At 40.8% G+C, this 15,552-nt stretch overlaps 2 long non-coding RNA genes across 5 annotated transcripts in view; both read left to right on the forward strand.

Annotated features, from left to right (window-relative positions):
- The window catches only part of LOC308185753, a 50,135-nt gene that overhangs the window by 13,359 nt on the left and 21,224 nt on the right, over positions 1-15,552 (forward strand). The gene's annotated exons all lie outside the window — the stretch shown is intronic.
- LOC308185754 lies at positions 1,047-7,372 on the forward strand. Its single transcript, XR_013943739.1, has 3 exons — positions 1,047-1,198; positions 2,413-3,932; positions 6,611-7,372. It is a non-coding gene; the product is annotated as an uncharacterized lncRNA (long non-coding RNA).

The following is a 15,552-nucleotide window of genomic DNA, read 5'->3' on the forward strand; positions in this document are numbered from 1 at the left end:
GGTTAGGACAAAGAAATACATCCATCAGTAAAATGATGGGTGGGATGGTTTTATAGGGAATGTTTACAGAACAGCACACATGTAAATTGCAAGCCATCTTAATTTCCCTAATCTGTTTACATACTCTTGTAGAGCCCAGCTCAACTTGGTGTCAGCCAAAGGCAATCTGAGTGACACCTCCCAGAATTCTTCATCCTGGGAAGGATGTCTGTAAGAGAGAGACCAGAACAACTTGTTGGAGCTCAAATGGCCTTTGTACATAGTTCAGGTTGTCTTGGCTTTACTGGGATGCTGTCTTGCATAGCTTATACTTTTAACTGAATTATGTTTGTATTATATAGGGATATATTTCATCTTGCTTTTCTGGGTCTCTATTGGCACCTTAACTATTAAAGATTTCATAGGGAAAAGTCTCTTAAATAGACATAAAATTCCCAATCAGCCTGTTTTTATGTTTCAGTAGGGTAGCACAATGCTTATTTTTCTCATGTAGCAGGTAAGAACACTAGGGTCAAAGAGTAAGTGATTTGCCCAGGGTCATTCACAGTGGTGTAACATTGTGAATCCATGTTTTTCAAGTGCTAGGCAGATCCACATATCACTGAACAGCTTTCACATTTACTGCTGCTTTTAGCTGCCAACAATAACTCAGATCAGCTAGATTTCACCGTGTTGAGTTTATAGTATAAGCAAGAGAATACCTACTCCTTTTCATGCTCTTAACCAGTCCTTTTAATTCTTTAATCCTATTCACATTAGACCCAATGGACAAGGTGCTAGAAACAGTTCTCAGAATCAGAAATTTGGCTATGGAAAGAGATCCTTCTATGCAATAGAGAAAATTGGACTTGGTCATTGTGAACAGTGGAATAAGATATTTCTCCTCTCACTTTCCATGATACTTGCATTACATTATTTGGGGTATAAGCCAGGTACTCAGCTCTGTCATTTGGCCTACCTATGTGTATTAGGTTGTATTTTGCCTCTGTAGACTGTGCTATGACTTAATTCTATTATTTGTGTTATTACAGGTTGTTGTTTATAGTGAGCAGGCAAGAAACAACTTGGTCGTTGAATGTGTAATCATGAATAAAAAATATTCTCAAAAGCCATTGCCCACAGTGACAAATGAAGAGCTGGTTGCAGAATGCAAAAGTATAAAGGTTTTCTTTAATGAAGAATGCTTGGATTTTTAACAGTATGTTTCCATAATGCTACAGGACAGCTCTACGTTGTTGCTGAATATAATTTAGGATTTGACTAAAGGCATGGGTATTCCAGGAGAGGGAGAGGAAGGGAGAGGGAGAGGGAGAGGGAGAGGGAGAGGGAGAGGAGCGGAGAGGAAAAGGGAGAGGAGAGGAGAGGAAAACGAAAGGGAGAGGAGAGGAAAAGGAAAGGAAAAGGGAAAGGAGAGGAGAGGAAAAGGAAAGGAGAGGAAAAGGGAAAAGAGAGGAGAGGAAAAGGAAAGGGAGAGGAAAGGAAAAGGAAAGGAGAGGAAAAGGGAAAGGAGAGGAGAGGAAAAGGGAAAGGAGAGGAAAAGGGAAAGGAGAGGAGAGGAAAAGGGAAAGGAGAGGAAAGGGGAAGGGAAAGGGAAGGGAAGGGAAGGGAAGGGAAGGGAAGGGAAGGGAAGGGAAGGGAAGGGAAGGGAAGGGAAGGGAAGGGAAGGGAAGGGAAGGGAAGGGAAGGGAAGGGAAGGGAAGGGAAGGGAAGGGAAGGGAAGGGAAGGGAAGGGAAGGGAAGGGAAGGGAAGGGAAGGGAAGGGAAGGGAAGGGAAGGGAAGGGAAGGGAAGGGAAGGGAAGGGAAGGGAAGGGAAGGGAAGGGAAGGGAAGGGAAGGGGGCAAAAAACACACAACCATCTGCTTTGTTTGAAACATTGAACTATCAAGCCAGATCATTGTCAGGTAAACCTGGTTGGGATGATGGCTCTCCTTTGAAAATTGAAGTTGGATGCAAAATTTGTATTCAGAAAGAGCTTTTCCAAAGTTGCCAGGTCCACTGTTTTACTACAGAAAAGGTGAAAATTATATAGATAAAAGTATGTCCAGATTTCAGGAAACAATAATATTTTGAATTGTGTCAATATGCCAAGAAGAAGCAGCAAGCTTCACAGAGGTTAGTTTTAGTAGAGCTATACTAACATTTGGAATTTCATAAAATTTTATCTTATTAACCATTGTTTGCCTGATATTTTTTGACACTGGTTACATACTCCTCAAATTAAACAGCTTGAAATAGAAAAATATAAAGTTCTCTTGAATAAGTTATTTAAAGGCACCTTAAGGGAGGGGGAAGAGGGAGTAGTCCTTTAAGTCTTAAGTGACATATGAAAGTTTGGCAGTGTTAGATGATATGGATGAGGTGCCAAACTTTTAACTCTTTTATATACTAAAGCTCTTCTCAAATCTCTCTAGGATAAGGTTGCTGAAATAATGGACTCTGATCTACATCCAGACCATGTGTAAACTTTGTTTGCAAATGACATGACATTGTGTACTGTATCCTTGGTGGAGATCCTCAATTTCTTAGCAGTCTGTTGGGGGACAACAGTAGGCTGCTGATGCTTGTCTGCTTTAATGGTTGGCTTCTGAATAAGCAAACTTTGATAAAAAATAACTGGCTGACTTCTACTTTGATTGAGGTCAGTGGTTCTGCTCACTTGGTGTTCAATTTATGTCTTCTCTAGTCAACAAAAGTACAGTGATTGGGAGCTCACAGTCCGGTAGAAAAATTTAACAAAAAATCATGCTCCAGAGACCCTGAGTTCTTGCTAATTTTCAAGATAAAATCCACTTCCAGTTGCAGAGAACAGAGCACTGTTCACTATCAATGCAGACATTTATATGTTCCAGTTAGGATGTTTGCCTGAGTGTTGTGAAAGTCCTCATTAAATTCTTGGCTGAGGGTGGTGTCTTCTTTAATGAGCTGAGTCTGCTCAGACTGTCTAGACCAACACTATTTCCATAGGATGGCATGATTTTGTGCTTTGATCAGTATTCATAGTGTCACTTCTTTTTAATATGGCACAAATTTAAATGTGTTTCTATTGCATCAGTGTACCACAAAGCATGTATGTATTATGAGTCCCTTCCCACTGTCTATGCTTATGTGTGCAGCATAATTCAACAGGTCATACCATAATCCTTGAAACAAATGAAGCCTGATTTCTCAAAGGATTTATGCTGTGTATGACATAAATGCTACTCACCTTCTCTTTGTATCACCTCAGCTTCTTTCCATGGCCTTGATGTTACTCTCTGCCACCCCATTACACCTCCCCAGTGCCTTCCCAGGTACCCTCATGGTGGTCTGTACAAGTACTGGTATATTTTACTGCTGATTGAAGCTGGGCATGTGCAGATTAGCTGGCCATAACTCGTACATGTCTTGGGCAATTGGCTGAAGCTTCTCAGGGCAGAAGAGGGAAGGGTAGCTTTAATTCATCCCCTCAGATGGTGATTTAGTCAGTCTTCTATCCGAACGTGAATTCTTGCAACTATGACACTAGGCATAAGGTAATGACTGTGTCCTCCCAGGCTATTGCAGGCACTCTTTGTGTGTGTATGTGTGTGTTTTTGGCATAATCCATAGCATGCTCTGGACTGGAGAACTTTTGAGTTGATTCTGAAGATTCAGAATTACCCCTGGTAAAGTGACTGGCATTCACCTAGCAAAGGATGCTGCCTAACCCTGGGGGTGCTTGAAGATCAGACTTGACTGAGAAGCCAAAATCTGACAAGAAGAGACCTGAAGCAGAAAGGCCTGTGGCTTCTGCAGCTGCTCCTTTTCTCTGGAGTTTCTGGCTCCTTCCTCTCTTTTCAGTCTTTCCCCAAGGTGATAATCTTGTGCAGCAGATTGAATCCCTGCCCTGCCCTGAATGGAATCTACCTATGTCTATTGGGCTGAACTCCAGCAATTCACAGTTGAAATCAAGGTAAATATCAGCTGAAAATATGGTTTCACATTTATCCTGGGCAGCTGAGTCCCACCTGTATATGCAATGTGCAGCTGTAACTGCAATAAAAATTGCAGTCATAACAGACCAACTATGCTCATATCTGAGAGGCCTCTGATGGCTTCACCCAACCTTTCAGACTTCTAACAGAATTCTCACAGTGAATGCACATTGAAATCTATGCTCAAGATCTCTCTCTTTTTTTTTTTTTTTTTCTTTTTTCCCCTCACGTGCTAGATTGCACTGCCAGGATGCCCAGAGAAGCTGTGGATGCCCCATCCCTGGAGGTGTTCAAGGCCAGGCTGGACGGGGCTTTGAGAAACCTGGTCTGGTGGGAGGTGTCCCTGCCCATGGCAGGGGGGTGTTGGAGCTGGATGATCTTTAAGATCCCTTCCAACCCAAGCCATTCTATGGTTCTATGATGAGCAATATTTTAGCCTACTTATGTATTTATCTACAAGGACAAAAGCTGTATGTTTACACTCTTGGACAGATATGATCTTCAGGGAGACAGGAACATAGCCTCTATCTATAGACTGAATTAAGATTAGACTGGTTTTGTGACAGGATGTTTTTTCTGTACAGACTATAGGTCAGGATAGTTTTGACGTAACTTTAAAATGTCTTAGAGAATCTCTTAGAGAAATGTAGTGCCATGTCCAAGTGTTTAAATGCATCAGAATAAATCCTGCTTGAACTGAAGTTATTAAAAAAAAAAAAAAAAGGAAAAAAGTCCTGGTGATTATTAAGCACTGGTGGCCAATCAGAAATTAGCATCATATAATTATAAGATTACAGGAATTTGCATTCTAGAAAAAATGTTAGTTAATTTTACAGACAGCATTTTCTTGTGTTCTTTAAGACAGTGACTTAGCAGTTAAAAGGGTATAGAACCTGGTACAAATATAGTTTTCTCAAACCACTGCTTAGCTCATCAGTAGTATTCTCATAATTGCTGATGTCATTTCAAGCTCATGCCACAGTTTTTTTTTTTATTTTATTTTTATTTTACAGTGTTCGTATATCATACAAAATACCATACAATTTATGGCATACTCTTGTGTAAGACATAAGTGCAAGCATAACTAGAACTAATTGTTCTAATAATAAAAAAGAAAATAATTTTCCATATTATAAAAATGCCATTTTCTACTGCTGAATAAGATTTAAAACCTTTAAAATAGGAAACACTGAAACTTACTAGTGCTTTTCCTGAGGAAGATATATTTTTTCTAAAAAAGCTGTTTAATCTTAAATGCTGAGTGTCTCTCTAGAATGACATACTTGTGCAGCAAGTCTGATTTTTAAACACGGTGATTCATAATACACTGAACAAAACTTCATAATTAATATTTCAACGTCTTTTTGAGTGGCAGGTTAATAAACATTATTCCCATCAATGCAGCACCTGACTAGCTCCAACAGTAAAGGCAAAAAAAAAAAAAAAGAGAAAAGAAAAGAAAAGCCGAACCACGATGTATCTTTTCTTTTCCTGCCAAAAAAGACAAAAGACCAGTATGTAAACCTAGAATACTGGAAGATTTAATATTAAAATACCATTGTATGAGCTTTTACCCAAACTGGGTGGAGATGTGTATTTATTTCTAAAGATAGCAATGCTAATTGGTAAAAAGGCAAACTTGATTTTTTTTTTAAATTTAATTTTATTTTTTTAATTGCCAAAGCTTGTCTTGACAGTAGAGCTTATGTGGGTTTCACAGAGCAGGATCACACTCTCTGGGTATAAGCAATGCCCAGAACGGGACAAAGAATTGGTTGGCACATGCTCAAACTGCAAAACATGGTGATGGCTACAGATACATAGTCCTGTGAAAGCAGCAGTCTGTGAAACTGTGTCACCACTGAAACTGCTGTGACAAGATGACAGCAAACTCCCAAAATTATCGTGCTAGCGTCATGCAACACAAGCAGCCCTGACGGATTTGAGGCTTGCTTCATTTATTTATTTATATATTTATCTATCTATTTTTTAATGTTCTGGAGAACTTACCTGAATTTATCTGTCTTGCTGTGACCTGGACAAATGCTGGTGGTGGGGAAGGTTTCCAGGAGCCTGGTAGGCTGTGTCAGCCTGGTATATTGATGAGATGGGGACAATGGAAAACAGGTCTGGGGATGTGCCATAAGAAAACCATTTTTTTTATGAAGAAGAGAAGGCCCTTTTCTAATTCATTCATTCTGATTTCTATGCCTCACACTCCCTTAAGGCAACAGACAGTGCTGCACATTTATCTGAGGTTGGTGAAATGTAAGACCTTTTAAATATTAATGTTTCTTGGGGCCTCTGAGTAGGTTCACCACCTGCTATCTCCTATAGCAACTGTCTGGAGCAGTTTTAGTCACTTCTTTTATTTACAAACATTCATTTTCCTCAACGCCTCTTCACAGACCAACAGGACTTTCAGAGACTAAAAACTGTGCAGCTGCCTCACTGCAGGTCTTGTGGCCCCTGGCCTGGAGGAGTGGATAGGCTTCATATGTCATCAAACTGTACAGTGAAACACCATAAATCTGCACAAGGGCATTGAAGTCCCAGATTATATGGCAGTGGCATACAAAATCCACTTCTATCTCTCTGTATCTACTAATATTTTCAAAACATCCAGGTATGTGATGGTGTTTTCTTTTTGAAACAGAGGTAATGGGGTCTAGCCATCTACAGCTTACAGTGAAGAGCAGCCTGAGGCCACAGAACGAGTCTCTGAGAGGCCATAGCTTTGAACTCAGACCTTGAGTCCTGGGCTAGTGCTCTAGCCATCCTGCCTGTGAAATCTGGGGTGATGAACATGGCACAAGATAATATGCAATAAAGGAAAGCAAAGTCAAGAGCTGTGATGCAGTTTCTCCTGCTGTCATTTGCCCAGAAGAAATTTTCTAAACATGTAAGTGCATTCTAGCTTTGCTGCTGGCATCACAGTAAAGCAGAAATTCTAACATGGATTGTAACTGCTGTATTTGCTACAAGAAATATCTTCCACTTTAACTACTTACTGCATAAGCCTTGGCTTAATGATGGTTGTTACATTAGTGGTGAGATCTCTGTAAGCCCCATAAAGATTGGCAATAAACCTGTGTAATGGACTAAGCAACACTGTCTGAAATATCAAGATGCTAGTTCATCTATTGCTTCCCACTGTTTCTCTCAGTATATAAAGTCATTTACTATTGCATGCATAGCTATCCTTTTTAAATGGCATGCTTGGCTCTTAAAGTCATCATGAGGATGGAAATTTTTCTTGGGCATAAACTTTTGACTTGCTGAAGATCATGTAAGAAGAGCAGAGAATTAAAGGGAAGTCCACAGCCTTCCTCTTAAAGGAGACCAGGTGGTTGTGTGGTTATAGAAAACAGTACTGAGGGTGTGTGCAGCACAGCACGGCTTTTAAATACTGAGGGTGGTCTGGAGAGAGACTCTCATCAATGCCCAGCTTTCCTTCCATGCGTCAGCAACTTATCACCAGCATTACTGAGTTAAAAACAGGCTTCCCTTCATAGTGAGAGGTATAAAAGCAAAACCACTTATGGAAAGACCAACAAAAAGGACAAATAACTAGATAAACATGACTATACTCTGAAAGTTCATGTCAATGGAGCCTTTCAGAGCACCATGTGAAACCACAGATGAGTCTTTCTAAAATAATGCAGGCAGTACTTCCCTAAGAGCCTGCAAAACCTTGTCACCCCTATAGTATTCCTTACTCCCCTCAAGAAAACAAAACCTGGCACTTCTAATGCCACAGGATATTAACACCTTTTAACAAAACAACAACAAAAAACAAACAAACAAACAAAAACAAACAAACAAAGCATCAGAACGCTGTGCAATTTGGGGATTTACCAAAATTAGTCAAAAGTATTTAGTCATCTTTTTTAATACTGAGTAAAACTTTACTTTGCTGGGTAAGTGGCTTTTTCTGTGGCCTCAAGGTCTGGTGCTAATGAAGCAAGTTGGAGCTATTGACTGAGAAGCCCATAAATGAAACTATAGCTTTATTTTATGGAATGTCACTGCTCTTGCTCAATAATGACAGTGAGTGGATGTGTGATAGCCTAAAGCATCATTTGCTCTTTCTTATGATAGATCCCCCCAAAATTCTTAATATCCCTGCTTATGGGAATCTGACTTATTAATATGCGCCGGATGGTTCTTATCCATGTTTCAAATTACTGCTTTGCTTATCTTAAGCAGATTAAAAGCATATACCTTATTCGTGACTAAAATGTGTATTTGTGAAAGGTAAAAGCCATCCTTTTGAGCTGAGCACAATGCAGCCTTCTCTAAACGGCTGTGGATATATTTTTATTTTATTTCCATACTGTCTCTGTGCTGGGATTTTGTTGAAAGTTTTAAAATACAACCGTGTTTCAAACTGACAGCTTCCAGCACAAATGAAAATGCTGGGGAAGAGAGGGAACTAAATTTTCTGCCTGTTTTTATAATGCGAGTTTAACATAACCCTAAAATGCCTTGGAACGTAGAGTCAGTTACAACTTAACTATTTAATACAGCATAGATGCTGTGATATTTGGATTGAGATCAAACTCCAAATTCCATGTTTCAGGGGAATGTTCAGAGACTTCAGTTTTGGTCTGGGGTCTTGACTTTTAAATGTATATATTTCTATTTCATGCACATTATTCTTTCAGAGTCCCTTGTAGAAGTTGATGGCTTTTTCAATATATTTTTTATATCTGTTGTTATTGGAAGAAAAGCTGTATTCTTGAACAGCCAACTACCTGGGGATGATGATGTATCTATTTATATTGTAATTTGATTGACTAAAAGAGAATTTTATGTATTCCAGACACATCTTGAAATCTCCTTTCTCTCCATTACTTTTGACCTAGAGAACTAACAAGATGATGGCACAAGTCCATAACCAAACAAGTCCAAGAACACCAGAAACAGCTAGACAAGGCAAAAACAGCTCTTGTACCTGGGGATCTCTGTCGAAGTTGTTCATAGCCAATTCACTTCCCCAGATGTTCTCCAGCATTGATTTAATCTGTTTTCCAAGCTTCTGAATAACAATTGTACTTAAGGACAAAGTAAGATACATGCTGAACAGTTGCAGGGTAGTAAATTGAAACTGGCAGTTGAGTTGACACCCAGGATAGGTTAAATGATATCTCTTTTTACTGTTACTTGTCTAAAAAGATAGTATCCCTTTCAGAGCTAGCTCTTCTGCAATACTGAAGAGAAGGTCTATTCTGAGTTGGTTTTAGATGATTTTTTTTCCCTTTATCAGTTAAAACAGATTGTATACCTACCAAGCCTATATACTGCTGCAAGAGGGAAACAAGATGAAAGCCAAGGATTACAAAATTGGGACTTTCAAACTTGTTTTGCCATATGAGGAGGTCCAAGCACATTGCCAGTCTGACCGGCTGGGATGATTGATACGTTTTGCAAAATAGAAAAGTCAGATGAAGATGAAATGAAGGAAAATAAACAGTGAACTGTACTATGTTATACATCGTGGGTGGGACTCTGGGGTTTTATGTGGACTTGAGAAGATAAGATTATTTCCATGTGCCTGAGCCCATTTTTATGCTAAGGTCTTTTCCCAGCAGGGTCTCAGTATGCAGCAGGGTACATGCATCAGACCCTTTATATATCAGCACGCATCCTCACCCTGCTCCCCCCGGCCACACTGTCTCAGTCCCACAGCAGGCTATGGAGGTGCCTCAAGCAGCAGCCTGGTGTGGTCCAAAGGGACCCCCCTCTGGGGAGCTAGGGAGGCAGGGTGCTGTGATGGGCTGTGGTGTATCTGGGAGGGGAGAGCCTCTGTGAGGGAAGGCAGGCAGGATGCTGTCCCCCCTCAGCACAGCTGGGAGGGGTCACTGCGGTTGTTTCTGAATCAGGACGGTTATTTCTGGGCAGGGGTTCATGGAGCTGCTGATTTTACACGGAGCTGCTGATTTTACAACTATAAACATATTTTGTGCAGAAGATCCAGAATGAGCAGACTCAGGATTTCTACCAGAAAGCTTTCTCTAGCTGTGCTGCAGGAGGGAATATGAAAAATGCTTTCAGTGGATGATTAATAGGAGGGGGGGGGGGGGGGGCAGCAGAAATAGGTGTGAGTTAAGTAAGCAGTAAGCACAGCAGAATGGGCTGTTACTAGCAGATCATTAACAGCCCACAGTGATGCTGAGGACTCTTTAATAAACCCATTTAGTGAGGATTACTGCTATTAGGAATAATGATCAGCGGCAACACTGTGTTTTATATGAATAATGGGGGCTATAGCCACCAGTGACAATCTCTGCTGAAGCCATTTTATGTTTGCTGAAACACAGGATTTTTTTCTTGATCAGAACATAGCAAGTAGTTTGATACTTATATTTTCATGGCTGAAAAATCAACAACAATAAAACTATTAGAACTCTGCAAATTAGGGTTGCAGAAAAGCTGGGCAAATATCCAAGGTCAGAAAATATTTGAAATGTGGCAGAAAACTGTGAAGATATAGTTCTAAAAATGCTCATTTTTTTATTCTACTGACCTGCTTCTGTCTGCTAGGATTCAAGGCTAAGAATTTCTGCACCAAGTCTTTCCTGCTTGCTTACAAGTCACAGCAGATGGCAGTGAGCTGAATTACATATCTTCTTGCAGGCTCTTTGCAGGCATGCTCCAGCCCCAGTCTGCTGCTAGGGGTCTAGTACAATGTCATCTGAGCTTGCCCCTTTGTCATGGAGAGCTGCTTCAAATGATGGGGAAGATTACTTCTGCACGTGATGATTTTACAGTGGTAGAGTTTCATTGGTAGGGAGGTCATCTCCCATCTCTCCTTTTCCTGGTGTGCTTCAGTTCCTATGGCAGGCAGCATGTTCCAGCTGTTAAATCTTTGTCTAGCAAAGCAGCCACCCAGAAAAAGTTTCCAAGAAATGTGAAAGGGGAACAAAATGGCTTTATATTTAATTTATATTCATTTATACTTCAAAGGTCTTTCTGCAGGATCACTTGTTCAATGAACCTGTGTGGAGCCAACAAACTATATAAACAGTAGTAAGTAATTGGCCTCTGGCATCTTGCATGAACAGTGAGGATCTGACATTTACTCAAAGAAAATATGCAAACTTGTCAATGCAAAGCAGTGACAAAAGCTAATCAGGAACTGTTGTGTATCCTGAGGACTGTTCTGCATAGACAGGCATTGTTATTTTCATTTTCCCATGAATCTCACTGGCCTAACTCTGCTGCCACTGAGAATTATGTTTACTGATTTGATAACCTGCTGTGTTAAGGCAGTGGTTTGGAGATCCCACCTCTGTCTCTAGTTGCAGTTTAGTACCTACCTGGGTGGAGAGGGTGTCTCCCTTCGAAGCCCTGTTGGGAGGAAGAGAGCCCTGTGGCAGCATCCCCTGGAGCCCAGGCCGTCCTGGAGTTTGGCACAGTAACATATGCTAACCTGGAACAGACATTGCAGATTTAAGCTGGACATCTGAAAGGCCTTACAGTACAGCACACTGAGGTCCAACATGTGCTGTTCCAACACCTAATCCCCTTTTGTCATCACCAGACACAAGCAGTATTGTAAAAGCTAGAGTCTACTCTTGTGAGTGGAGAAGTAGAGGTTTCTTGTTGGGTTACATTAGGACACAAGAATGTCATAAAAAAGCCTTCAGGAGCCAGACGGCATGCCAAGTTGTTATTAACTTATGACTGTTCCAGTTAGAATTGCAGCTTCTCTTTAGTGAGTTTGTCGTTTTTAACTCATTTATTGTGCTGGTATGAAGCACTGTGAAGTCTTATAACATGCCTTGGTCCTGGGAGTAACGATGTTCCAGCAACATCTAGCTTCTGGAAATAAAATGTCAGGAGCACCGATCTAGTAGACTTCCTAGCTACCACAGGATTGGGCCTCAGTTGCTTGTAAATATGTCCTAGTTTCATGGGGGCATGTTTTTATCTGAATTGTTGATATAAATGTAGCTGGAAAGAGCTTGTTTATGCTTGTTTTTCCTGTCATTTTGACTGATGATTATATCTTTCCATGCCTGTCACAGTATGCCATTGTTGTGACCCCTGGACAACTCATATTTTGCTGAGCTTCATACTCATCCTGTTACCAAGCAACCAGGGAGGAAACTGTTTGCAGAGCTGAATTTAGGTGCTTGTAGCGGAGAGTTCACACCTGAAATAACATGCAAATTGCCATGCTATCAAATAAACAATGTAGGAAAAAAGCAAAAAGATTGTTATAATGTAGAAGCTTGTTTTGTTTTAGAAATTATCTGTGCTGTTGATAGATCCCTTCTGTCATCTCTTCTCTGTTATCTGACATGATATGGTATAAACCTGTTGATTCTACTTATAGCTTCACATTCCAAAGCGTACTCAAATGGAAAACAAATCTGGGTTATGAGCAATCAAAGCTCTGTCTTATCTTTTTCTCCAGCTTGTAGGCCAAGAAAATAGCTAATTTCTTTATGTGTGGTGTTCTATGTTATAATAGTCTACCTACTGTAATATGAAATGAGTGCCAGTAGTCATGGGAAAAAGTTATATTTTAACTTGCCTTTATGCAATCCAGGAATTCACTATTCAATACCTACTGCAGGTTGCTTATGAGAAATAATTGGGAGACCTTTATTTATTTATTTATTTATTTTGGTCTGGGAGTGAAATTCATGTCTGCATAACTAGAATCAATAGAAGTCAATAGCTTGTTATCAGTGAAATGGTCTGGTTACTCAGAAAACACTTTTCAGTTCTTTGATACAGAAGGTCAGGACTCACCTGGATAGCTTTTCTACCTCTCCAGTCTCAGTCTGAAAAGATAGTGCTAATTATCTTGTAAAACCAGATATCTGGATTTCTCCGGTGTTCTTTTTGGGATGGTGACAGTGAGGCCTTGAAGGAGCAGCAGCCTGAGCCCCCTTGTACATGGGGCTGTCATTGCCAGGTCACTGCTCTGGGAAGCTCAACCTGCCAGTGAGATTTCAATGCAGGATGATGGGAGGTCTGCCATTGTCAAAAACTGATGGTCCTTGTCTCTCTAAAGTTGGTTTATACTGAATGAATGTCTCTCTCTGCTCCCAGAGGGGACACAAAGCACTGTGGCTGCTGTGACACTGGGTTTGCTTGGGAAAAATGGAGACTGGTTTGGTTTAATATGCACTGTCTATGCATATTAAACCTGGAGCCTGCTGGGTTTCCCTTTGTCTTACATTGACAAGTCCTACACTTGGTGAAATTAATGGGAGTTTTGGCATTGACGTCAAATATCAGAGGTAAAAAAAATACATTGTAGAAAAATTAGACTCTTTGGGGGACAGAATAAATATCTCTGGCTTGGAAGAAAGAAGAGTCTTTGGCTATGGTAGAAAAGGTGGTTGTAAATCATACTTGTTCTCTGGTGCTGCTGGCCAGAGACAGATTAGACCTTGAAATAAATAAAAGCAACTCCAAGGCAGCTCTTGGATTTATCCCAGCTGTTCATGGCCTCAACCAGGGACCACTGGGTCTAAGCCTTTTTACCAGGCTCAGAATGTCATTAGCTTCCAGCAGTGGAGCGAGCAAGTCTTCTCTCTTCCCTGTCTTTGGAAGAGCAAAATTCTTTTGTGGTGGTAATGACTGGGCCATTTGTGGGAAGAAGCAAAGTGAAGATTGAGAAGAAGTACAGGGGACTATGGCTGAGGAAGAGGAATGAGGAAAAACCAGTGGAGGCTGGGAGGGGAGGGAGGGCGACAGTGATGGCTCCTGAGTCTCTTCTACCAAGCCTTCCTTCATGTGAGCTAATCTTAACTTCTGTAACTTCCAGGCTCTCTCAGTACACAGACAAAAACAAACAAACAAACAAACAAACAAACAAACAAACAAAAAAACCTAAAGGATTTGTTCCACCATTCTTGTAGCTCTTTTGTGTTGTGTGTAGATAACTGTGCAGGTCAGACTGGGCATCTCACTGTCTCCTGCTAACAGATCTGAGATGGAATTACTATCCTGGAGTTAGCAAAACTTTACTACCCACATAATGGATTTCCTGAGGAGCTTTAAAACCTCATCCATAAGGGACCTCTATAAGACCTTGGAGCTCAGAATTTTGAACCTGCAATCACGGTGTCTCCTGGTGCACAAATACTTACATACATACATACATACACACATATATATAAAATATATATATATGCATATTTATATACACAAAGTGTCTGTCACCATAGAGTGTATGAAGTCCAACAATACCTCCCCACCCCATATGGAAATTCTTGGGATGTGTTTCAGGGATGTCTCCAGGCAGTCCTGAGGCAGTAGCATGTATCCTAACAAAACTGTGACCATAAGCCAGCTAAATAAAGGTAGGCAAGGCATACAACTCGGAAGCGTATTACCTGTAGAAAGTGTGTGTTGGATCTTTTCCCACGCAAGTTTTCAACAAGCATTGTATTTCAGAGAGACAGTTATAGTTGTTACAGGCATGTAAAAACTTTGTTATTTCTTTTTAACTTTCTTTGAAGACTGCATGAAAGTACCAAGGGGAGGGAATTGTGTGTCATAATCTATTTTAATGGTTTCTCCTTATTTATCACCTAGCAGCAAGGATGCTGTGATGAATGAGAATGGATATACTAGGGTCATCCTCAAGAGAATCTTTCTCTCTGACTTTATATTACTCAATTGTAATTTTCCAGAGACGTTTTAGGAAACTAAGATCTATGTATTTCTTTCAAATACAGTGTACTGAGACCAGAGGTACAGAAATTCAGAGTCACCATCGGTTGATGGATTACCAGAGCAAACAGTAACAGTAAAGCCAAGGAAGAGTATTTTCAACATATCTGAAAATACATAGAACATATATGAAATGTGTGAAGCAGCTTAAAACACAAGTAGGCATGGCTGGCCTGGATTCTGCATTAGGATACCATTATCAGAACCATTGCTGACTTTTCATGCACATATCAAAGTGGGAAAGAAAATTAGGGAACCTGAACAGCGGAGAAATAAAAGGAGAGTAACACATACAGGAGGGGGACTGGGTGTGCTGTGTGTGCTCCAGGGCTCTGTGCTGGTAAGGGAGGGCACAGAGGTCTGTGCTTGCAGACCTCCACTGCTGCCAGTGGAGAAGCATCAGCTACAGCCCCATCCCATGGTGCCTGGCACGTGCCCTTGCTGTGGTGTTTGCCAGCCTGTGACGGGGACAACAGGATGTGGTGCAGGTGGCTGGCAGGGGAGGAGAGAGGAACAATGCAGCCATTCATTTCCTGCCTTTCAGAGGTATTCTCACAGCCTCATTTTAGGGTACAAATCAGAATGGCTGGTGCACACTGTATTTTCTGTCTGGAAATGCCCTCTTTGTGTCTCTTCTACCTCTAGGGTCTGACATGCTGAAGGGTTACACCAGTGCCAGCCAGCTCCTTGCTAAAGTAGGCTGGGTGTCCAGGATCCCTGCTGAATTTCAGGGGACATGGATTGAATGGCCCTGGTTTTAAAACAAGTAGGGGCAAATCTGAAAGACAACCATTGCCAACTTTAAAAAAAAAAATCCTTTTGAAAAATCCTTTTAAATCTTGTCAGGCTTCTAAGTCCCTATTTGTCTAACTAGTTCTCTCAGTGAAAAAATGTGTC

This window comes from Anser brachyrhynchus, assembly GCF_964034855.1.
Source record: "Anser brachyrhynchus genome assembly, chromosome: Z".
NCBI classification, from domain to species: domain Eukaryota; kingdom Metazoa; phylum Chordata; class Aves; order Anseriformes; family Anatidae; genus Anser; species Anser brachyrhynchus.